This window comes from Cervus elaphus, chromosome 20 (genome assembly GCF_910594005.1).
Source record: "Cervus elaphus chromosome 20, mCerEla1.1, whole genome shotgun sequence".
NCBI lineage: Eukaryota > Metazoa > Chordata > Mammalia > Artiodactyla > Cervidae > Cervus > Cervus elaphus.
Genome location: NC_057834.1, coordinates 26,962,551 through 26,987,815, shown reverse-complemented (window position 1 = coordinate 26,987,815; position 25,265 = coordinate 26,962,551). Strand labels below are relative to the sequence as shown.

At 41.6% G+C, this 25,265-nt stretch overlaps 1 pseudogene; it reads right to left on the bottom strand.

Moving 5' to 3' along the window:
- Positions 1-242: 242 nt before the first annotated feature.
- LOC122678323 overlaps positions 243-25,265 on the bottom strand; it is a 36,334-nt pseudogene continuing 11,311 nt past the window's right edge.

Here is a 25,265-nt window from a genome sequence, read left to right as displayed (position 1 = left end):
AGGAAACACAGCTTTGAATGGCACCTAAGCCTGAGTCATACTTTCTAGGGTAAGGCTGAGTTGCTCTGTTAAACAACCTAGCTGAGAATCTTGTGAAAGAAAGTTTTACAACTTTGATACAAACAAAAAAGGACATCAGGTTAAGAAAATGCTAAGTAATAGCTCTTTTTTGGAGGTTGCCTTAGGGGTTACACTGAACTTGTGGTCAGCATATTCATTCTTTTTTTTTTTTTTTAATAAAAACAGTCCCACAGCATTTATTGTCATCTGGTAATAACATAAGGGTGAGCAGAACAATATGAATACAAGTTTTAGAACTACATCTCTAACAAAAGACACCTAAAAAACCCAACGGTATTGCCAAACAATTTCTCACTTCATCTATCACTTCTAGTTGGAGACACTTTGGAGCAGGGTAATGTTATCTCCTTTTAGCATGATCCGTTGTTTTCTTGACTTTGTTTTAGAATGAATCTCTTCTGCATCATCTAATACGAGGTTCATATACTCATCAAAACCAATGATACAGCCTTCTATCCGCATATTCACTTGCTCATTCAAGCCACACCTGAATCCGAGATCTATTTTGCAAGTATCTGAAGATGAGATTGATGGGCTGCACCATCGCCTTCTGCACCTTCTGGCCCTGGCCCCGGTACGCATGCTGGACACTCACAAGCACCACACTGCTCCACACTCTCTCTCCAGCATATTCATTCTTAATGCATGAGAATTTCCAACATGTTAGAATAGATTGATAAAGGTTATACTTAAGTATTTTAAAGCTTTAAATAAAAGCATCCAGTTGATGATATGTCTGAGCCTCATAAGCTCTTGCCGCCTAGGCAGAGTAAAGAACTCCAGTTCTTGACCAAATTAACACTTATATTCCTTGTAAAATGGGGATAGTAAATTCACTTTCCTGAAAGGACTGAGATGAGAATGAAGATTGACGAGGACTGTGGAGCATTTAGGAGAGCATCTCAGCACAGAATAAATGCTCCCAATAAAGCATAAATGTTGATTTTCACTTGTAGTAGCTGTGACTTTGTTGCTGTGTTATTCAGTCATTCAATAGCCTACACTGCACCTGTACTAGACACAGGGGCTTCAAAGAAGACACCGGAGTCCAGTCCCTCGAGACTCCAGGGAGAGATGGACACGTAACTGCATTCTCATACCAAGTGCCAACTTCTTTAAGGCCTAGACAAAGGCACCCAGAGGGGAGCCAAAGATGGTTTCCAAGAGGAGGCAGTCTCTTACAAGCTTAGTTGTGATCATGAGGGTGGACCCCCGTGCCCTCCCATGGAACTAGTGCCCTTCTAGGAAGAGGAAGCGATATCAGAGATACAAGAAGGAGGCGGACACCTGCAATCCAGGAGGAGAGCTCTCACCAAGAAATGAATACTTGCACCTTGATCTTGGACTTCCAAGCCTATGGTATTTTATTACAGCAGCTCATGAAGACTAACCCAAAAGTCATGGTGGTCTTGGAGAAATGGTGGTGAGCGCTGGATTACTGAAGCAGAGGTCACCCAGGAAGTGTGAGGAGAGGGAGCTGGAGAGTAGCTGGGGGTCAGGCTGTGAAAGACCTAGAAGAGCAAGCCAAGGATTTGGAGCTGCTCTTACAGACCTCCAGAACCAACAGACGTGGGTGGGAGATAATGTGAATTTATTTTTTATGAAGATACATCTGGTGCCAATGGAGGAAGAGACAGACTGAAGTTTAAAGACATAGGAGGAAGGGCCTAAGGAGTGGAGCAGGGAAAAGCCATTCACAATTTAATGGGGACACAGCGAGAACTCACAGTCATTATCTTCCCCTCTTAAAGGGGAACTTGAGCCATTTAAAGTAGGTTTCTGACTTTCTAAGGTCTACCTCTTAGTCTTTAACTCATTGCTATTTTCAGCAGGGTAGAGGCAACAAAGTAAATATGATAGGTTCAAGAGCCAGAAACACATTTTCCCAATACTGTAGCCTGCATGGATCCCATAATCTTTAACACATACAACCCACATCTTGTGATTCCTTCAGATGGTTCCCATCTTGGAATAAGGCCTTGGTGAGGATGAATGAGAAGAAATTCACATGGGTGAGGGTTGTAACTTCATCACACATCTTAGTGTTGGTACCCATCATTAGTACTTCTTAAAATTTTTGTTGTTCAGTTGCTCTGTTGAGTCCAACTCTTTGTGTTTCCATGGACTGCAGCACGCCAGGCATCCTTGTCCTTCACTATCTCCTGGAGCTAGGTCAAACTCATGTCCATTGAGTTGGTGCTGCCATCCAACATCTCTTCCTTAGTTACCCCCTTCTCCTTCTGCCTTCTATCCCTCTCAGCATCAGGGTCTTTTCCACTGAGTTGGCTCTTCACATCAGGTGGCCAAAGTATTGGAGCTTCAGCTTCAGCATCAGTCCTTCCAATGAACACTGAGTTGATTTTTTTTAGAATTGACTGGTTTGATCTCCTTGCAGTCCAAGGGACTCTCAAGAGTCTTCTCCAACACCACAGTTAGAAAGCATCAATTCTTCAGCACTTAGCCTTTTTTATGGTCCAACACACATCCATATAAGACTACTGGAAAAACCATAGCTTTGACTACAGGAGGGGTTTCCCATGTTTACTCAGCTGGTAAAGAATCTGCCTGAAATGTGGCAGACCTGTGTTCAATCCCTGGGTTGGGAAGATCCCCTGGAGAAGGGAAAGGCTACCCACTCCAGTATTCTGGCCTAGAAAATTCCATGGACTGTATAGTCCATAGGGTCGCAAAGAGTCAGACACGACTGAGGGACTTTCACTTTCACTGACTATATGGACCTTTGTTGACAAAGTGATGTCTCCATTTTTTAATATACTGTCCAGGTTTGTCATAGATTTTCTTTCAAGGGGCAAGCGTCTTTTGATTTTTATGGCTGTGGCCACCCTCAGCAGTGATTTTGGAGCCCTAGAAAATAAAATCTTTCACTGTTTCTATTGTTTCCTCATTTATATGCTATGAAATGATGGGATTGGATGGCATGATCTTAGTTTTTTGAATGTTGAGCTTTAAGCTAGCCTTCTCACTCTCCTCTTAAACTTTTCATCAAGAGGCTCTTCAGTTCCTCTTCTCTTTCTGCCATAAAGGTGGTGTCATCTGCATATCTGAGGTTATTGCTATTTCTCCCAGCAATCTTGATTCCAGCTTGTGCTTCATCCAGCCTGGCATTTCGCATGATGTACTCTGCAGATTAGTTAAATAAACATGGTGATAATATACAGCTTTGACACACTCCTTTCCCAATGTTGAACCAATCTGTTGTTCCATGTCTGGTTCTGTTGATTCTTGACCTGCATACAGGTTTCTCAGAAGGCAGGTCTGGTATTCCCATCTCTTGAAGAAGTTTCCAGTTTGTTGTGATCCACACAGTTAAAGGCTTTGGCATAGCCAATGAAGCAGAAGTAGTTGTTTTTCTGCAATTTTCTTGCTTTTTCTATGATCAAACGGATGTTGGTAATTTGATCTCTGGTTCCTCTGCCTTTTCTAAATTCAGCTTGTACATCTGGAAGTTTTCAATTCATGTACTGTTGAAGCCTAGCTTGGAGGATTTTGAGCATGGTCTTGCTAGCATGTGAAATGAATGCAATTGTGTGGTAGTTTGAAAATTCTTTGGCATTGCCCTTTTGTGTGATTGGAATGAAAACTGACCTTTTCCAGTCCTGTGGCCACTGCTGGGTTTTCCAAATTTGCTGGCATATTGAGTGCAGCACTTTAACAGCATTATCTTTTAGGATTGGAAATAGCTCAGCTGGAAATTCATCACCTCCACTAGCTTTGTTCATAGTGATGATTCCTAAGGCCCATTTGACTTCACACTCCAGTATGTCTGGCTCTAGGTGAGTGATCATATCATCATGGTTATCCAGGTCATTAATATCTTTTTTGTATATGTCGTCTATGTATTCTTGCCGCCTCTTCTTAATATCTTCTGCTTCTGTTAGGTCCATACCATTTCTGTCCTTTATTGTGCCTATCTTTGCATGAAATATTCCCTCGGTATCTCTAATTTTCTTGAAGAGATCTCTGCTGCTGCTGCTAAGTCGCTTTAGTCGTGTCCAACTCTGTGCGATCCCATAGATGGAAGCCCACCAGGGTCCCCCATCCCTGGGATTCTCCAGGCAAGAACAATGGAGTGGATTGCTATTTCCTTCTCCAGAGGAGATCTCTAGTCTCTCCCATTCTATTGCTTTCCTCTATTTCTCTGAATTCAACATCCACATTAAAACTGCCTCTTCCATAGTCCTCCCAAAACATCTTTTTTTTTTTTTTAATTTTCCTGGAGTGTGGTTGATTTACAATGTTGTGTTGGCTTCAGGTATACATCAAGGTAAATCTGCTGTATATATACATATTGGAATTGACATACACACACTACTATATATAAAATAGATAATTAATAAGGATCTACTATATAGAACGGGGAACTCTACTCAATACCCCCTAATGGCCGATATGTGAAAATAATCTAAAAAAGAGTGGCTATGTGTATATGTATTAGTACTTTTTTATAGATGGTATTTAACACATATATTAAACACATATGTGTTTGATAGAGTAAAGGACTGAATGAATAAAAGCGAAATAGTCACACATCAAACAAAGTTGACACCTTTGACCAGAAAAAAAAACTTGGTGGAGAGTAACAGCGCCTTTTACTTCTCTGCAAACTGGGAGTTAGTGCAATGGCTGTGCTCAGATCTGGTCAGCTGCCACCAGGGCCTCCTGGCCTCTAAGTCCTTCTGGAGAGGAGAAGGCTTGGGGAATGAGAACAGGATTTTGGTTTGATCCTCTTTACAGGGCCTAAGCTGAAGACAGCTGCAATGTTTAAGAACAAAGCCAGAAATCAGAATACATCCTTCTCTCCAGTAAGAAAGGACCTTCATGTGTCCCGGAAATGCCCAGGATGTGCACATTTTGATGAATAAGAAGAGAAGATGGTATGTGAGGGCTTCCCTGTCATATTCCCAACCTTACATTCAGGTCTGTCACCTTGATTTATGCATTTTGTTTTCATTTCTGATATATACTTGGGGAATCACGTTTGGAAGCTGATCTGTAGAAAAGGAACTCAATTCAAAACAAAGAACAGCATGGCCAACTGCCCTAGTTTATCCTACTAAAAAGTCCCCCGTTCTGGAAAGCCCCTCAGTCCCAGGCCAACCAGGACTGTGGGTTACCCTAAAGAGATATAATAAAATGCTACAAAAGACTGTGAGTCAACATTTATAAATTTCATAGCAGATGGATATGATTTTTACTGGATGAAAATGAGGTGATGATTTTTCCTCTATGTAATTTTAGGGTGCCATACATGAGGAAACATATAATGCATGTTTCCTTTAATAAAACCCAACATGTTGACCTGTGAAAGACAAAAGGCAGGAAACTAATAAAAACAATAATAGTAACAACTAACATATTGGGCTTTATCATAGGCTGGACACTGTTCTAAAAGCTGTGTGTGTGTGTGTGTGCGCATGCGTGCCTGCTCACTAAAAGCTTTACGTAAATTAAATCATTCAATCCTCACAACACCGTTATTGCAATCATCCACATTTTACAAATGAAAGAATGGAGACACAGGTCATATACAAAAGAAACGGAACTGGGATTTGAACACAAGCAGGCTGGGTTCATAGTCCATGCTTTCAAGTATTTCTTACATATAATTACTCATATCTACTGAGCTCCTACTAGCTGCTGGTCACTGTCCTTAGTGTGCTTTCCATAAAGTGTCTCATTTAACCCTAACAATTGTCTGTCTGGATTTAGAAAGTTCAGTTCAGTTCAGTTCAGTTGCTCAGTCATGTCTGACTCTTTGCGACCCCCATGAGCTGCAGCACGCCAGGCCTCCCTATCCAACACCAGCTCCCGGAGCACACCCAAACTCATGTCTATTGAGTCGGTGATGCCATCCAACCATCTCATCCTCTGTCATCCCCTTCTTCTCCTGCCCTCAATCTTTCTCAGCATCAGGGTCTTTTCAAATGAGTCAGCTCTTCTCATCAGGTGGCCAAAGTATTGGAGTTTCAGCTTCAACATCAGACCTTCCAATGAACACCCAGGACTGATCTCCTTTAGGATGGACTGGTTGGATCTCCTTGCAGTCCAAGGGACTCTCAAGAGTCTTCTCCAACACCACAGTTCAAAAGCATCAATTCTTCAGTGCTCAGCTTTCTTTATAGTCCAACTCTCACATCCATACATGACCACTGGAAAAACCATAGCCTTGACTGGACGGACCTTTGTCAGCAAAGTAGTGTCTTTGCTTTTTAATATGCTGTCTAAGTTGGTCATAACTTTCCTTCCAAGGAGTAAGCATCTTTTAATTTCATGGCTGCAACCACCATCTGCAGTGATTTTGGAGCCACCCAAAATAAAGTCTGACACTGTTTCCACTGTTTCCCCATCTATTTGCCATGAAGTGATGGGACCGGATGCCATGATCTTAGTTTTCTGAATGTTGAGCTTTAAGCCAACTTTTTCACTCTCCTCTTTCACTTTCATCAAGAGGTTCTTTAGTTCCTGTTCACTTTCTGCCATAAGGGTGGTGTCATCTGCATATCTGAGGTTATTGATATTTCTCCCGGCAATCTTGATTCTAATTTGTGCTTCCTCCAGCCCAGCATTTCTCATGATGTACTCTGCATATAAGTTAAATAAGCAGGGTGACAATATACAGCCTTGACTTACTCCTCTTCCTATTTGGAACCAGTCTGTTATTCCCTGTCCAGTTCTAACTGTTGCTTCCTGACCTGCATACATGTTTCTCGAGAGGCAGGTCAGGTGGTCTGGTATTCCCATCTCTTCCAGAATTTTCCACAGTTTATTGTGATCCACACAGTCAAAGGCTTTGGCATAGTCAATAAAGCAGAAATAGATATTTTTTCTGGAACTCTCTTGCTTTTTCAGTGATCCAGCAGATGTTGGCAATTTGATGTCTGGTTCCTCTGCCTTTTCTAAATCCAGCTTGAACATCTGTAAGTTCACAGTTCACATATTGCTGAAGCCTGGCTTGGAGAATTTTCAGCTTTACTAGCATGTGAGATGAGTGCAATTGTGCAGTAATTTGAGCGTTCTTTGGCATTGCCTTTCTTTGGGATTGGAATGAAAACCAACCCTTTATTCACTTATTCATTTTTTCAACTAACATTTGTAGAACTTATGCTTGTTTGAGAATTATAGTACTTTACAGGTAAGAATTTAGACCAAAGTAGCAGCAGTGAATGTGGAAAATGGAAATGAAAAGCAGGATTCAAGAAAAAATTTTGCAGTGAAGATATAAGAACCTGTGATTGATTGGATATGGTGCATGTGGGAAAAGAAATAGTCAAAGATGACTCTGAGATGTTCTGGTGGCTCAGACGGTAAAGCGTCTGCCTGCAGTGGGGGAGACCCAGGTTCAATCCCTGGGTTGGGAAGATCCCCTGGAGAAGGAAATGGTAACCCACTCCAGTACTCTTGCCTGGAAAATTCCATGGACTGAGGAGCCTGGTGGGCTACAGTCCATGGGGTCGCAAAGAGTCAGACGCGGCTGAGCAACTTCACTTTCACTTTCACCCAAGGAATAAGATGGATGGTAATCTACCAATCAAAAGCAAGACTACAGGATCTTCTTTGAGGGGGAGGGTAATGAGTTCTTTCAGACTGTGTTAAGTTTCAGCTCCCAGGGAGCATACAAGGAGATATGGCCAGAGAGTCCTGGAAACTTGTCTGGAGCTTAGTAGCAATGGTTGGGAGGTCATGGCCTAGACTTGGTGCTTAAGGTCACAGGTGTAAATAAGATTATCCAGAAAAGAGAACAAAACAAGTGATAGAATCCTAAGAAAAGTCAACATTTCAGGGGAAAGCAGAGGAGAGCCTGGCAAGGAGGCTGTGAAGACTCGAGGAGAAGTGGGGAGAGAACCAGGAAACAATGGTTGCCTGGAAACCGAAGGAGGGACAGGCAATGACCAGCAGAACCGGTGCTGCAGAGAGAACAAACAGGAAGCAGATTATTAGGGCCCGTTTGGTACCGAGAGCGTAGGTCAGAACGTGATCAGACAAGGGACACTGGATTCCAAGTCAGGACTGGAATAAAATCAGCCTGGGGAATACATGTAACTCCATGGCTGATTCATGTCGATGTATGACAAAACCCACTGCAATGTTGCGAAGTAATTAGCCTCCAACTAATAAAAATAATTGAAAAAAAAAAAAAAAAAAGCTTAAGGTAACTCCTCTGCCCCTGAGGAGTTAAGAGACTCCAGCTGCTGAACCTGAAAATGAAAAAAGCAGGGTGATGGGCCAGGCATACAGGTCACTGCTATTTACACATTCACTTCCAGATACTCTCTCAGGTCAGAAGCCTAGCTCTGAACAGCCACAAAACCAAAACACAAGGCAAACGCAAACAACTTTTTAAAATCCTTTCTGTAGCATAAAAAAAGAAAGAGTGAGAAATAGAAAGTAACTGCCTGAATGAAATTCCCTGTGCCGATTTACAACTGCCTGACCTCTGACCACAGGCTGGAGAATGACCGAATCTCACAAAACAAAAGCAAAATATGTATGGAGAGAGGGACAAGCTTTCTAAGGGTCTCATTTCACTTCCAAACCCAGATAGCTTGCAATTGACCTTGAAACCATGGAAGATATTTTTCCCGTCAAGATGAGAGAGAAAAGACGAAGTCGTAAAAGAGTTCTGAATGGAACCATCACATTCATGGGAAGCAGCTCTGTTTTTAATACACCCTGGGGAGAAAACAGGGAAAGTTATGAGCTGAGTTAAGGAGAGATAAGTGAATGCAAATCTTACCCTCATTCAACTCTAGGCAATTCAACTCAGAAAGGAAACATGTTATCTGAAGTCAGATGTTTGCCCCTTTTATGGGAGTTGCCCATTATTTATCTCTACACCCTTCAGCTGGTATTGCCTGGGTATTTCTTAGGCTCTGAAACCAGGCTCCATATCCAAGTCTGTGTGATCATCCAAGCATAACAAGGTCTCTCCCCTCTAGTCCACCACACTTCATTTTTCATGTAGCAAAAGGATCAAGCAGAACATTCCAGAGGGGAGAGACACCGCCTGGGCCTCCCCGACTCTGTTGCTTTCAGGCTGATAAGCCCCTATCATAAATTTTGCCATGACTCGAGGTTTCAACCTGTTGCCATCAATATGCTTTTCTCTTGGCAAGGCACCAGCTCAATCCCCTGAGATCCATCCATTATTTGCAAAGTCCTAGCAGCTTGCAAGGGGCAGGTGAAGGAATAAGAAAAGCCCCTCCAGCTCAGGGCAAATCACCCTCGGTTGCTGACTGCAGTCCTCAGGCTAACGTCTCCTGGCTGTGATCCTGTCTGGGTCTCAGCAGCAGGCCTGCCCTAGAGTGATACGGTATTTTCCAGTCCTTCACTTTGCCCTCCCCCACCTTCGCGTCCCAACTGTTGTCAAAGCAACAGGCTAATTTACTGGGAACTTCAATGAGAAGAGATGGTGAGGTGGGAGGGATGGGCTGGGAGAAAAACGCACTGAGTTAAGAAAAGCACTTATCCTTGCAGAAGGAACACGTGGAGGATGCTCAGCTGTCTCCCCCAAGGTACATGCTCCCACCTGGACTATTGGACAAAGGACAGAGCTTTAAAATTCATTCTCTTTGGCCTCTAAAATTTCTCAGGCTTTGCACATTAGAAAAAGAGAGGCATGTTAAAATTTCAGGTTTGTCTCTGCAATACTGGTTTGCACATTTCAGATTACTCTCCATATTCATCCAATAATACAAATTGGCTCCAAAGGCCTTGACTCTACCTGGGATGGCTGCATCTTTTCCTTCTATCCTCGCAACAAGGAACAAGAAAGAAAGCTGCCTGATCCCTGAGGCTGCTATGACAGAGCAGGGACCTCGGTGCTCCTGAGCGTAATCCCAGCTTGTTCCAATTCCAACTATTTTCCCCAAACAAATCACTTTTTTTCTGGTCATGTCAGCAACTGCTTTTGCATGATGGAGTGGGTCAGCCATACCAATGAGCCAGCTTGGCTGTTGGGGCTGCCAGAAGGAAAAAACCCCAGTTGATCTGGTGTTTTTCATCTTATTGACAACCGTTTAATTCAGTCAAGCTGCATTTCATCTTGGGCAAGTTTCTGACTTTGGAAGAAGGGGAATCTCAGTTGCCCACCTGAACTGGAAACTGAGTCCTGAGGCTGTGTTGATGAGTGTGAGGGGGAAAGAATTCTTTCTTGGGGGAAAGAATCCATTTCAATGTTGTAACAGTCACCCCCAAATTTGGGAGGGGGTTAAGGGCTTCCCTGGTGGCTCAGATGGTAAAGAATCTGCCTGTAATGCAGGAGACCCAGGTTCAAGCCCTGGGTCTGGAAGATCCCCTGGAGAAGGGAATGGTAACCCAGCTCCAGTATTCTTGTCTGGAGAATTCCATGGACTGAGGAGCCTGGTGAGCTCATGTCCATGGTCTGCAAAGAGTCAGACACAACTGAGTGACTAAGAGTATGAAATAGCCATTTGGTTCTATCTGGACTCTTCCCCCACATGCATAACTTCAGAGAATCCTGTAAAGCTAAAATTTGTTTTTAAACATTTAAAGCTAATTTTACATTATTTTGAGATTGTTATATGAGCTTCACAGTATTTCTGTGTTCCCCTAGACACTTGTGGTGTCTCCCAAAAGCTAACTGAGGAATCAAATTCCTGCCGCCTGGGTCAGGGATGGATCTTACCAATGTTAAGGAGGACAGCTAAGTCATCCATAACTCAGGGTTATCTCTAAGGCGACAAGTATGATATGTGTAGATGGGGCCTTGAACATATCTTCTGTTCTGCCCTATCCCAGCAACTCTGGCCTATAGCTGCTCCTCAGGGATGCCTGCACTAGAAAGATGCATGAGGTTTTTATGGAAAAAGAGGCAGGAGAGAGAAACCCCCCTATTTTTCCATGAAAACCTGTCTCCTGACAATACGCTAATATTTACTGAGCTTTTATTATGTGCCAGGTACTATTCTAAGTGTCAACATTAATATCAACCTTCAAACAATTTTAAAAAGGTAGTACTATAATTGTGTCCATTTTACAGATGGGGAAACCAACGCATAGAGAGATCAGGCAACTGGCCCAGAGCTACACAGCTATAGTAAGTGAGAGTGTCAGGATTCTAGCGGAGGAAGTCTGACTCCAGAGCTCATGCTCTTTACCTCTACAAACCTCTTCATACCTGACCATGAAGAACCATCTAGAGGTCCTGTGGAGACACAGACTGCTGGGCCACACTCCCAGAGTTTCTGATTAAATAGTTCTGTGTGGGGCCAGAGGACTTACATTTCTAGCACATTCCCAGATGAGAGTGATGGTATTGGACCACCCATTGAGAATCATGGGTCTATGCTATTCAACCTCTAGAGAAAACTCTTGATAGAACCTTCTCTTCTTCTCCACATACTCGTCCAATCTGAAAAAATGCTCAATAAAAGCATTAGTTATACTGAGCAATCTCAAGAGATCAATCAAACCAGTCATGCTTTCGGGAAGCCACGACAATTCCTCAGCACTGACAGGCTTCCAGGAGCAGAATCACAGTTTTTTTTTTTTTTTTTTTTTTGAATCACAGTTTTTTCACTGGAGCTTTTCTGGGCAATTGACTGGAAACGTAGCCTGTGGGAAATGATCAACCAGGACTAGATCCTCTTCTTTTTCTCTATTTATACTTGCTCTTTTATTAATAACACATTTTTTCCAAGTAAATGAGTATCATTAAATGAAAACTAAATTGCATCCATTTGTTAAAACTTCCTTTGTAGATGTTGGTAAAGTTATATCTCCTCAAGTTAATTTATAGGTGCATTCTGTTCACTTCAAGGTCACTTCAGGAATAAGTACAACACAGAATACATTCATGTAAATGAGGAAAATCAAAAGAAAGATGAAATAAAAACAGAGCAATTCTGTAAAATACAGAATTTTACTTATACTTTACTTTAATCTTACTCTGCAAGATAAAAGAACCCTTTCCTTTTTAGGGTAAAGACCATACACAGAAATGGCTGATTCACGTTGATGTAAGGCATAAACCAACACAAGGCTATAAAGCAATTATCCTCCAATTAAAAATAAATTTAAAAAAGAAATGTAAACCATAGAAGAATGACAAAGAAGAAAATAATACAGGCTCTGAGATGTATAGTTTCTGAGAAGTTCTTCAACACACTGAAATCTAAAAGCTATTTCTATCATTAAAAAGGGGTCTAACGGTGTCTGAATTTTGCAATAAGGAGTTCATGATCTGAGCCACAGTCACCTCCAGGTCTTACTTTTGCTGACTGTATAGAGCTTCTCCAACTTTGGCTGCAAAGAATATAATCAATCTGCTTTTGGTAGCAAGACCATGCCCAAAATCCTCCAAGCTAGGCTTCAACAGTACTTGAACTGAAAACTTCCAGATGTACAAACTGAATTTAGAAAAGGCAGAGGAACCAGAGATCAAATTGCCAACATCTGTTGGATCATAGAAAAAGCAAGAAAATTGCAGAAAAACAACTACTCCTGCTTCCTTGACTATGCTAAAGCCTTTGACTGTGTGGATCACAACAAACTGTGGAAAATTCTTCAAGAGATGGGAATACTGGACCATCTTACCTGCCTCTTGAGAAACCTGTATGCAGGTCAAGAAGCAACAGTTAGAACTGAACGCGGAACAACAGACTGGCTCAAAATTGGGAAAGGAGTGTGTCAAGGTTGTATATTGTCACCTTGTTACTTTCACTTCTATGCAGAGTACATCATGCGAAATGCCAGGCTGGATGACTCACAGGCTGGAATCAACATGGCGGGGAGAAATATCAATAACCTCAGATATGCAAATGACACCACCCTTATGGCAGAAAGAGAAGAGGAGCTAAAGAGCCTCTTGATGAAAGTGAAAGAGGAGAGTGAAAAAGCTGGCTTAAAACTCAACATTCAAAAACATAAGACCATGGCATCCGATCCCATCACTTCAAGGCAAAGAGATGGGAAAACAATAGAAACAGTGAAAGACTTTATTTTGGGGGGCTCCAAAATCACTGCAGACAGCGACTGTAGCCATGAAATTAAGAGAAGTTTGCTCCTTGGAAGAAAAGCTATGACAAACCTAGACAGCATATTAAAAAGCAGAGACATCACTTTGCCATCAAAGGTCTCTCTACTCAAAGCTATGGTTTTCCCAGTAGTCATGTAGGGATGTGAGAGCTGGACCATAAAGAAAGCTGAGCACTAAGGAATTAATGCTTTCAAACTGGTGGTGCTGGAAAACACTCTTGAGAGTCTCTTCAACTGCAAGGAAATCAAACCAGTCATTCCTAAAAGAAACCAACCTTGAATATTCACTGGAAGGATTGTGCTGAAGCTGAAGCACTAATACTTTGGCCACCTGATGTGAAGAGCCAACTCATTGAACAAGACCTTGATTCTGGGAAAGACAGAAGGCAGGAGGAGAAGGGGATGACAGAGGATGAGATGCTTAGATAGCATCACCAACTCAATGGACATGAGTTTGAGCAAACTCCAGGAGATGGTGATGGACAGGAAAGCCTGGCGTGCTGCAGTCCATGGGATTGGAAAGAGTCAGACATAACTGAGTGACTGAACAACAGCATGATGTGGCCCATGATGTTCTCCATGACATCTCCACATTAGATACAATTTGTTTCCCAGGGCATTTCCTGGAGGAGTCTTCAAAGGATACTTCAGGCTGCACTGTTCTACAAACTGTGGGTGCTACAGGGTCTCACATGTCAAGGTCTCACATGTCTCACTTGCCCACAGTAGGTTTGCAATAAATACCTCAAGAATGAAAACACTCTTAGCAGTTTACATCATCACTATCTATACTTTAAAATACACATTAAGAGACAGTTGTTTCTAAATACCCTGTATTTCTAAATACCCTTTCTAAATACCTTTTGCCACTATCCAACTTGCTAAGTTGTATTTAATTTTCTAACACTTGAAGACGTATTAGATAATTACGGTGAGAGTCACTGCATTTTGTCTTTAAAAAAAAATAAAGTCTAGTTTTTCTTTAAAGATTTATGCTTACTCACATCAAATAATCTACTAACTTAATCTGTACACTCTCCATTCTGACATGGAATGAAAACCATTCAGACCAAGGGTGAAAAGACTGACTCTCCAGTCCTGTCCCCATATCTCAGTGACAGTGTGGCCTTCCTTCCCTCAGTCTTTGTTTTCTCATTTGTTAAATGGGAGAAAAGAAAATTTACCACATACTCTCATTTATTAAGAAAGGAATAAAAAATGCCTAAGGGACAAATGTTAACTTTTATCATTATGAATTGAAATTACAAGAATGGTCCCACCTAATGGTCATTGACTTATTTCCCTCCAGGGGGGAGTGATGATTTCCTCCAGTGTGCAACAATAGTTGTGTGATCCCTACCACAGGCACTGGACTGCAGGGAGAGCCTCGTCCCAAGGGGTAGTGAGAGGACAGCAGTGTTTCAGCACAGCTCAGCCAAGACTGCTCAGATCCAGAGAGTGAATTCAACAAACATGTCTACATCAATCATTGGAGCACAGACGCCTGGTGCATAGCAGAGCCAAGATATAAAGAAAAAGGGTTGGATGGAGAACAAGGGATATGAGAAGAAAAATAGAGAGCTGAAACGGGAAAACAGGAGACTATCTGAAAAGAATTGTGAAGGTGGAAAGCCAGTCTCTACAGCTGGACTTTAAAGATGTCAGACATTGTATTTACTGCTGCTGCTAAGTCGCTTTAGTCGTGTCCGACTCTTAGCGACCCCATGGACTGAAGCCTACTAGGCTCCTCCGTCCACGGGATTTTCCAGGCAAAAGAGTACTGGAATGGGGTGCCTTGCCTTCTCCATTCTATTTGCTGGGGGCAGCCAAATCTGTCGAAAAGGACAGGAGCCAATCACACAGATACTCTTCCCAGGTTTATCTTACAATAGTGTATGTGCTCAGTCACTCAGTATCCAACTTTTGCAACCCCCATGGACTGCAACCCACCAGGTTCCTCTGTCAGGTAAGAATACTAGAGTGGGTTGCCATTTCCTACTTCAGGGGATCTTCCTGACCCAGGGATTAAACTCACATCTCTTGTGTCTCCTGCACTGGCAGGCAGGTTCTTTACCACTGTGCCACCTGGGGAATCCCATTAGTGGCATATATTTGCAAGCCCAGCATGAAACAAGGAAGAACTAATTGACCAGCTCAGCTTTCAAACTTAGATTCACTAAGTTAGTCTCCTCACTGAGGCCCTCCATCTCAAGGTGAAGATGCCAGAATCTTGCCAGGTGTTTATTACTAGTAATAGGTAATGTCCTGTAGTTTGCAAGTGTCTTGCCTATTGATATGTGTGCTTTACCTAGTTATATAAATATGAATAAAACTGAGTTTCTCCATACAGTGACCCTTCTCTCACTCACTGGTATTCCAATATGTTTCTTGAATAAAAAGGGAGGATGGGTTAACAGCCAGTGGTCTGAGAATTGCCCTTAAGAGTATAGGGTATGACCTTAGTGAACATTGTTGGAGGAAGTGCCTGGAAACCATGGCTCAAGACAAGTGAGCTGAGTAGCCTCATGGAGATAAGAGCTGGTATGGGCAGTTGTCGAAGGCCTGTATAGCAGAGGATCTGGAGAGAGTACCAAGGCTCAAGGGCTCTATGCTCACAGTGGCAAAGCATTGAATTAAGCTGATTATTAGATGGTCTTCCATAACCCTGGGCTAATAAACCATCTAGATGTTAATCATAAACTTTTCTCCCTAAAAGAGCTCACATTTATAACTGGCTTCACTCATTTGGAATTTTTTAAATAACAGTAGTAGTCAGATGTTGATTCTAGAATACAAAGTTATTTAATCCAATTCTTTCTTTTTAAATGATTTATTTGCAGTATATGTATTATTACCTTGTAGTATTCAGCCTCCAAGATAACTGACAGTGATCCCCACATCCTGGTATTCACACACTTGTGTAGCACTTTCCTGTGTGGCATCAGGGTTGATCAGTGTGGCCAATAAAATAAAGCATAATTGATGTGTGACTTGCTACACAAGGTCATAAAAGACACTGCTGCTTCTGCCATACCCTCTTGGATCCTTGTTCTGAGAGAAGCTAGCAGCCATGCTGGGAGGACACTCAAGCAGATCTATGGAGAATCCCATAGGAAGAGGGGTTGAGGCACCAACTACCTAGCCATGTGAGTGTGCCATTTGAAAGCAGATTTTTGAACCCCAGTCAAGCCTTCAGATGACTGCAGACTCAGCTGACGTCTTGACTGCAATCTCATGAGAGTTCCTGAGCCAGAACCGCTCAGCTAATCCATTTGCAAAAACTGTGTAAAATAATAAATATGTATTGCTGTTTTACACCATTATGTTTGAGAATAATTTGCCGTGTAGCAGTAGACAACAAATAGATAACTGATAGGCTAATTACAAATTGTTTGTGTGTATTCAGTCGCCAAGTCAGGTCCGACTCTTTGCGACCCAATAGGCTATGGCACGCCAGGCCTCCCTGCCCCTCACCATCTCCCAGAGTTTGCCCAAGTTCATGTCTATTGAATTGGTGATGCCATCTAACCATCTCGTCCTCTGTCACTCTCTTCTCCTTTGGCCTTCGATCTTTGCTAGCATCAGGGTATTTTCCAATGAGTTGGCTCCGGTTCCTCACATCAGGTGGCCAAAGTATTGTATCTTCAGCATCAGTCCTTCCAATGAATATTCAGGGTTGATTTCCTTCCCTTTAGGATTGACCAGTTTGATCTCCTTGCTGTCCAAGGGACTCTCAGGGGTCTTCTCCAGCATCTCAGTTCAAAAGCATCAATTCTTCAGTACTCTGCCTTCTTTATGGTCCAGCTTTCACATCCATACATAACTACTGAAAAGACCATAGCCAGACCTTTGTTAGTAGTCTAGGTTTGTCATAGCTTTCCTGCCAAGAAGCAATCATTTTCTAATTTCATGGCTGCAGTCACCATCCGCAGTGATTTTAGAGCCCAAGAAGAGGAAATCTGCCACGGCTTCCACATTTCCCCCTTCCATTTACCTTGAAGTAATGGGACTGGATGCCATAATCTTAGTTTTTAATATTGAGTTTTAAGTCAGCTTTTTCACTCTCCTCTTTCACCCTCATCAACAGGCTCTTTAGTTCCTCTGCTTTCTGCCATTAGAGTGATATCATCTGCATATCTGAGGTTGTTGATATTTCTCCCAGCAATCTTGATTCCAACTTGTAACTCATCCAGCCCAGCATTTCACATGATATGCCCTGATACAAGTTAAATAGAATGACAATAAATAGCCTTGTCCTACTCCTTTCTCAATTTTGAACCAGTCAGTTGTTCCATATAAGGTCCTAACTGTTGCTTCTTGACCTACATACAGGTTTCTCAGGAAACAGGTAAGGCAGTCTGATATTCCCATCTCTTTAAGAGTTTTCTACAGTTTGTTATGATCCACACAGTCAAAGGCTTTAGCGTAGTCAGTGAAACAGAAATAGATGTTTTTCTGGAATTCCCTTGCTTTCTCTATGATCCAGCAAATGCTTGCAATTTGATCTTTGGTTCCCCTGCCTTTTCTAAACCCAGATTGACAATCAGGAAGTTCTCAGTTCACATACTGCTGAAGCCTCACTTGAAGGATTTTGAGTATAACCTTACTAGCATGGGAGATGAGTACAATTGTCCAGTAGTTTGAACATTCTCTAGTACTACCCTTCTTGGGAATTGGGATGAATATTGACCTTTCCTAGTCCTGTGGCCACTGCTGGGTTTTCCAAATTTACTGACATATTAAGTGCATCATTTTAATAGCATCATCTTTTAGGATTTTAAACAGCTTTGCTGGAATTCCATCATCTCCACTAGCTTTATTGGCAGCAGTGCTTCCTAAGGCCCACTTGACCTCACACTCCAGAATGTCTGGCTCTGGGTGAGTGGCCACACTATCGTGGTTATCCGGATCATTAAGATCTTTCTGTTACAGTTCTTCTGGGTATTCTTTCCATCTCTTCCTGGTCTCTTTTGCTTCTATTAGGTCTTTACCATTTCTGTCCTTTACTGTTCCCATTCGTGCATGAAATGTTCCTTTGATATCTCCAGTTTTCTTGAAGAGATCTTTAGTCTTTTCATAAAGGGGAATTACAAATTACTTTTTATCATTCATTCAAGCCAGATACTCAAAAATCTTTATTTTCCAAAACTTCTAAAAAATTTGATAAAGACTTGTTGCTAATTCTCCCATGAGGGGCCCAAATGAATTTTGTGTTTTATTGTACTTACATGAATCTGTTTCTTACTTTGATCAACTGATAGCATTATTTATTTGAGATTAGAGTCTTATCTCCATTGTGGGCCCTCATCTAGGGAGGAGGAATAATATATGCACACTACTCTAAATAAAATGCCTTCCTTGGTGGCTCAGTGGTAAAGAATTCACCTGCCAAGGCAGGAATATGGGTTTGATCCCTGAGCCAGGAAGATCCCCTGGAAAAGGAAATTGCAACCCACTCCAGTATTCTTGCCTGGGAAATCCATGGACAAAGGAGCCGGGCAGGCTACAGTCCATGAGGTTGCAGAGTCAGACGTGACTTAGTAACTAAAAAATAACAACATATATAAAATAGATAACCAACAAGGACCTGCTGTATAGCACAGGGAACTATACTTAATATTTTATAATAACCTATAAGGGAAACTAATCTGAAAAAAATAGATACATACAAAAAAAGAAATAAGTCATCTAAAATCTGGTCTATGTTTGTATAGATGTTATGATGATATCTAGGCTATCTGCAGCATGAACTAACAATTATTTGTGCTGATTTTAAAAGTCACAGAGTTTCATCAGAAGAATTGATCTTATCAGAAGAGTTTATTTTCCTTCCACGAATTCAGCAAAAAATTTCATGGTACCAAGAGTGAAAGGGCGACATAGGTGATCTCTGAGTATCTTTGCCACCTCTAAAATAAATCCAAAGTTTCAGAATTATTTATCTTGTTTAGCAAAAATCAGAGGACAGAAAACCTAAAACCCAAATAATTCTGTCTCACCACAGGAAAGGTATGAACCAGAGCACTTTCAAGGGAAAAGTGGGCTGCTTAGGACAATGCCTCATCCTGCAAGTTTACAGACTGCATTTCCTAGGGCTTCCTGATTCAGTTGAATGTGAACTTTCTGAGAACATCAGACACAGAAACATCTGGAAATCAAGAGAAAAAACATTACAAAGTCAATATAAACTCAGCTTAGATTGTTACCATCCTGAATTATATGTTCCCCTTTAATTAGTGCAAATAATCAAAAGCTAGCAATATTTACAAAAGTCTTAGCTATGATTTATTTTCCTCAAGAAAGAATTACACCCACCAACTGCAAATTGGGAAATAAAAGAAATCAGACTCTAATCAAGACTATAGCCTAAAGGCCTCAGAAAACTAGGCCATCCAGAAGATAATTCCCAAATATTCGAGCATGGTATTTTTCTCCAAACACATCTAGTGTCCCATATTACCTGATGAGAATTTCTTCATTTTTCATTCTTATAACTCCAGGAAGCATTCCTGATTCCTTGACTGTTTGCAGGACCCCTCCTCTGTGCACCCCCTCCATGTAATAAACAGGCTCTATTTCTCTTTAAATAGTCTTAAGTCCTCACTGCCTAGCACAGAGCCTGGCACACAATAGAAGCAAGTAATACATATTGACTTAAGTGTTCACTGGACCCATAATTTTCATCATACCATTTTGCTCTTCCTCCTACTGTGTTTATTGTTGCTGTTTAGTCACCAAATCATGTTCAATTTTTTGTGACCCCATGGACTATAGCCCACTAGGCTCCTCTGTCCATGGGACTTCCCAGGCAAGAATACTGGAGTAGGTTGCCATTTCCCTCTCCAGGGGATCTTCCCAATCCAAGGATCAAACTTGCAACTCCAGCAGTGGCAGGTGAATTCTTTACAACTGAGCCACCAGGGAAGCTCCATTTTGTTATTAAACAATACTTTTTGGCCGAGAGGAGCTACTCCATGTTCAAGGTCAGGAGGGGTGGCTGTGAGGAGATACCCCTCGTCCAAGGTAAGAAGCAGCGGCTGTGATTTGCTGGAGCAGCCGTGAAGAGATACCCCACAACCAAGGTAAGAGAAACCCAAGTAAGACAGTAGGTGTTGCCAGAGGGCATCAGAGGGCAGATGCACTGAAACCATAACTACAGAAAACTAGCCAATCTGATCACATGGACCACAGTCTTGTCTAACTCAGTGAAACTAAGCCACGCCGTGTGGGGCCACCCAAGATGGATGGGTCATGGTGGAGAGGTCTGACAGAATGTGGTCCACTGGAGAAGGGAATGGCAAACCACTTCAGTATTCTTGCCTTGAGAACCCCATAAGCAGTATGAAAATGCAAAATGATAGGATACTGAAAAAGGAACTCCCCAGGTCAGTAGGTGCCCAATATGCTACTGGAGATCAGTGGAGAAATAACTCCAGAAAGAATGAAGGGATGGAGCTGAAGCAAAAACAATACCCAGTTGTGGATGGGACTGGTGATAGGAACAAGGTCCAATGCTGTAAAGAGCAATATTGATTAGGAACCTGGAATGTTAGGTCCATGAATCAAGGCAAATTGGAAGTGTGAATGTCGACATTCTAGGAATCAGCGAACTAAAATAGAATGGAATGGGTGAATTTAACTCAGATGACCATTATATCTACTACTGTGGGCAGGAATCCCTCAGAAGAAATGGAGTAGCCATCATGGTCAACAAAAGACTCCGAAATGCAGTACTTGGATGCAATCTCAAAAATGACACAATGATCTCTGTTCGTTTCCAAGGCAAACCATTCAATATCATGGTAATCCAAGCCTATGCCCCAACCAGTAATGCTGAAGAAGCTGAAGTTGAAAGGTTCTATGAAGACCTACAAGACCTTTTAGAACTAACACCCAAAAAAGATGTCCTTTTCATTATAGGGGACTGGAATGCAAAAGTAGGAAGTCAAGAAATACCTGGAGTAACAGGCAAATTTAGCCTTGGAGTATGGAATGAAGCAGGGCAAAGGCTAATAGAGTTTTGCCAAGAGAACACACTGGTCATAGCAAACACCGTCTTCCAACAACAGAAGAGAAGACTCTACACATGGACATCACCAGATGGCCAACACTGACATCAGACTGTTTATATTCTTTGCAGTCGAAGTTGGAGAAGCTCTATACAGTCAGCAAAAACAAGACCAGGAACTGACTGTGGCTCAGATCATGAACTCCTTATTGCCAAATTCAGACTCAAATTGAAGAAAGTAGGGAAAACCACTAGACCATTCAGATATGATCTAAATCAAATTCCTTATGACTATACGGTGGAAGTGAAAAATAGATTTAAGGGACTAGATCTGATAGACAGTGCCTGATGAACTATAGATGGAGGTTCATGACACTGTACAGGAGACAGAAATCAAGACCATCCCCATGGAAAAGAAATGCAAAAAGGTAAAATATGGTTGTCTGAGGAGGCCTTACAAATAGCTGTGAAAAGAAGAGAAGCAAAAAGCAAAGGAGAAAAGGAAAGATATTCCCATCTGAATGCAGAGTTCCAAAGAATAGCAAGGAGAGATAAGATAGCCTTCCTCAGCAATCAATGCAAAGAAATAGAGGAAAACAATAGAATGGGAAAGACTAGAGATCTCTTCAAGAAAATTAGAGATACCAAGGGAACATTTCATGCAAAGATGGGCTCAATAAAGTACAGAAATGGTATGGACCTAACAGAAGCAGAAGATACTAAGAAGACGTGGCAAGAATACACAGAAAAACTGTACAAAAAGATCTTCATGACCCAGATAATCACAATGGTGTGATCACTCACCTAGAGTCAGACATCCTGGAATGTGAAGTCAGGTGGGCCTTAGGAAGCATCACTATGAACAAAGCTAGTGGAGGTGATGGAATTACAGTTGAACTATTTCAAATCCTAAAAGATGATGCTGTGAAAGTGCTGCACTCAATATGCCAGCAAATTAGGAAAACTCAGCAGTGGCCACAGGACTGGAAAAGGGCAGCTTTCATTCCAATCCCAAAGAATGGCAACCCCAAAGAATGCTCAAACTACCACACAATTACACTCATCTCACACACTAGTAAAGTAATGCTCAAAATTCTCCAAGCCAGGCTTCAGCAATATGTGAACCGTGAACTTCCAGATGTTCAAGATGGTTTTAGAAAAGTCAGAGGAACCAGAGGTCAAATTACCAACATCTGCTGGATCATTGAAAAAGCAAGAGTTCCAGAAAAACATCTATTGCTGCTTTATTGACTATGCCAAAGCCTTTGACTGTGTGGATCATAATAAACCATGGAAAATACTGAAAGAGGTGGGAATATAGACCACCTGACCCACTTCTTGAGAAACCTATATGCAGGTCAAGAAGCAACAGTTAGAACTGAACATGGAACAACAGACTGGTTCCAAATAGGAAAAGGAGTACGTCAAGGTTGTATACTGTTACCCTGCTTATTTAACTTTTATGCAGAGTACATCATGAGAAACTCTGGGCTAGAAGAAGCACAAGCTGGAATCAAGATTGTCGGGAGAAATATCAATAACCTCAGATAGGCAGATGACACCACCTTAATGGCAGAAAGTGAAGAGAAACTAAAAAGCCTCTTGATGAAAGTGAAAGAGGAGAGTGAAAAAGTTGGCTTAAAGCTTAATATTCAGAAAACTAAGATCATGGCATCTGGTCCCATCACCTCATGGCAAATAGATGAGGAAACACTGGAAACAGTGTCAGACTTTATTTTTGGGGGCTCCAAAATCACTGCAGGTGGTGATTGCAACCATGAAATTAAAAGACGCTTATTCCTTAGAAGGAAAGTTATGATCAACCTAGACAGCATACTGAAAAGCAGAGACATTACTTTGCCAACTAAGGTCCGTCTAGTCAAGGCTATGGTTTTTCCAGTGGTCATGTATGGATGTGAGAGTTGGACTGTGAAGAAAGCTGAGTGCTGAAAATTTGATGCTTTTGAACTGTGGTGTTGGAGAAGACTCTTGAGAGTCCCTTGGACTGCAAGGAGATCCAACCAGTCCATCCTAAAGGAAATCAGTCCTGGGTGTTCATTGGAAGGACTGATCCTGAAGCTGAATCTCCAGTACTTTGGCCACCTTATGCGAAGAGTTAACTCATTTGAAAAGACCCTGATGCTGAGAGGGATTGGGGGCAGGAGGAGAAGGGGATGACAGAGGATGAGATGGCTGGATGGCATCTCCAACTCAATGGACATGAGTTTGAGTAAACTCCGGGAGTTGGTGATGGACAGGGAGGCCTGGTGTGCTGTGATTCATGGGGTCGCAAAGAGTCGGACACGACTGAACAACTGAACTGACTGACTAACTGAACTTTGATTTGTTTTCTCTGCCCACTGCCCTTTATAACCCTTATTTTAAAATATGGGTTTCACTAAGTTCAATCAACTGAAGGCAAAAAATAGGACAAAAGTCTCCACATTTTCACTTAGACTATGAGAATACTTATTGTTGTCGTGCAGTTGCTAAGTTGTGGCCGATTCTTTGTGACCTCATAGACTATAGCATGCAAGGCTCCTCTGTCCTCCACTGCTTCCTGGAGTTTGCTGAAATTTATGTCCATTGAGTCAGTGATAGTATCTGACCATCTCCTCCTCTGCCACCTGCTTCTCCTTTTGACTTCAATCTTCCCCAGCATCAAGGTCTTTTCCAATGAGTTGGCTCTTTGCATCAGGTAGCCAAAATATTGGAGTTTCAGCTTCAGCAACAGACCTTCCAATGGATAGTCAGGGCTGATTTCCTTTAGGATTGACTGGCTTGATCTCCTTGCAGTCTAAGGGACTCTCAAGACTTTTCTCCAGCACCTCAATTTGAAAGCATCAATTCTTCAGTATTCTTTATGGTCCAGCTCTCACATTCATACATGACTACTGGAAAAACCATAGCTTTGACAATATGGGCCTTTGTCAGCAAAGTGATATCTCTGCTTTTTAATATGCTGTCTAGGTTTGTCATAGTTTTCCTCCCAAGGAGCAAGCATCTTCTTTTAATTTCATGGCTGCAGTAACTACAGCAAAAAAAAAAAAAAAAACAAAAACCTATCATGTAACTTTACTTCCACTAGGAAGGCTATAAGCAAAAAATAGAAATTAAGAAGTGTTGGTGAGGATGTTGACAAATGAGTACTCTCATATATTACTGATGAGAATGAAAAATGGCTCAGCAACTATGGAGAACAATATTGTGATTCCTCAAAATAGTAAATATAAAAGTACTGAATGACACAATAATTCCTGTTCTACTTACTCAAAAGCAGTGAGGATAAAAGTATTTATTTTCAAATAAAAACTCACACAAGTGCAGCACTATACACAATAACCAAAAGGTGGAAACAATACAAATGTCCACTAACTAGTGAACGGATATACAAAATGTGGTATTTCCATATAATGGAATACTATTTGGCCATAAAGAGGACTGAAGTAGTGATATATACCACAGAGTGGCCAAGACTTAAAAACAGTATGCTAAGAGGCAAAAGCCAGTCACAAAAGACCACATGTCATATAATTCCATTTATATGAAATTTCCAGAACAGGCAAACCTATAAAGACAGAATGTAGATTAATTGGTGCTTAGGGCTGGGAAAGGGCTTCCCCGGTGGCTCAGTGATAAAGAATTGACCTGCAAGGCAGAAGATGCAGGAGACACCACAGGTTCGTTCCCTGGATGGGGAAGATCCCCTGGAGGAGGGCATAGCAACCCATTCCAGTATTCTTGCCTTGGATAATCCCACGGACAGAGGAGACTAGCAGGCTAGAGTCTATAGGTTCACACAGATAGGATGAAGGATAGGTGGATGATACTAAAGGGTAAAGGGAGGTCTCTTTGTGGTTATGAAAATGTTCTAAAATTGACTAGTGATAGTTGCACAAATCTGTGAAAAAACATTATATTGCACACTTTAAATGTATGGTAAGTGATATGTCTCAATAAAAGATATTTAAAAGCTGTTTTACAAAAATTATATGTAACTCAGGAATTCACAGAAATGTTGGAATTGTTTTGTATCCTATTTGTGGTGCTTGTTACAAGACTCTACACATCTGTTACAATCTATAGAACCTTATACTTCAAAAATGTGAATTTTAGTGCATGTAAATTAAAGGGAAAAAACCACCATGTGCTTAGTTGG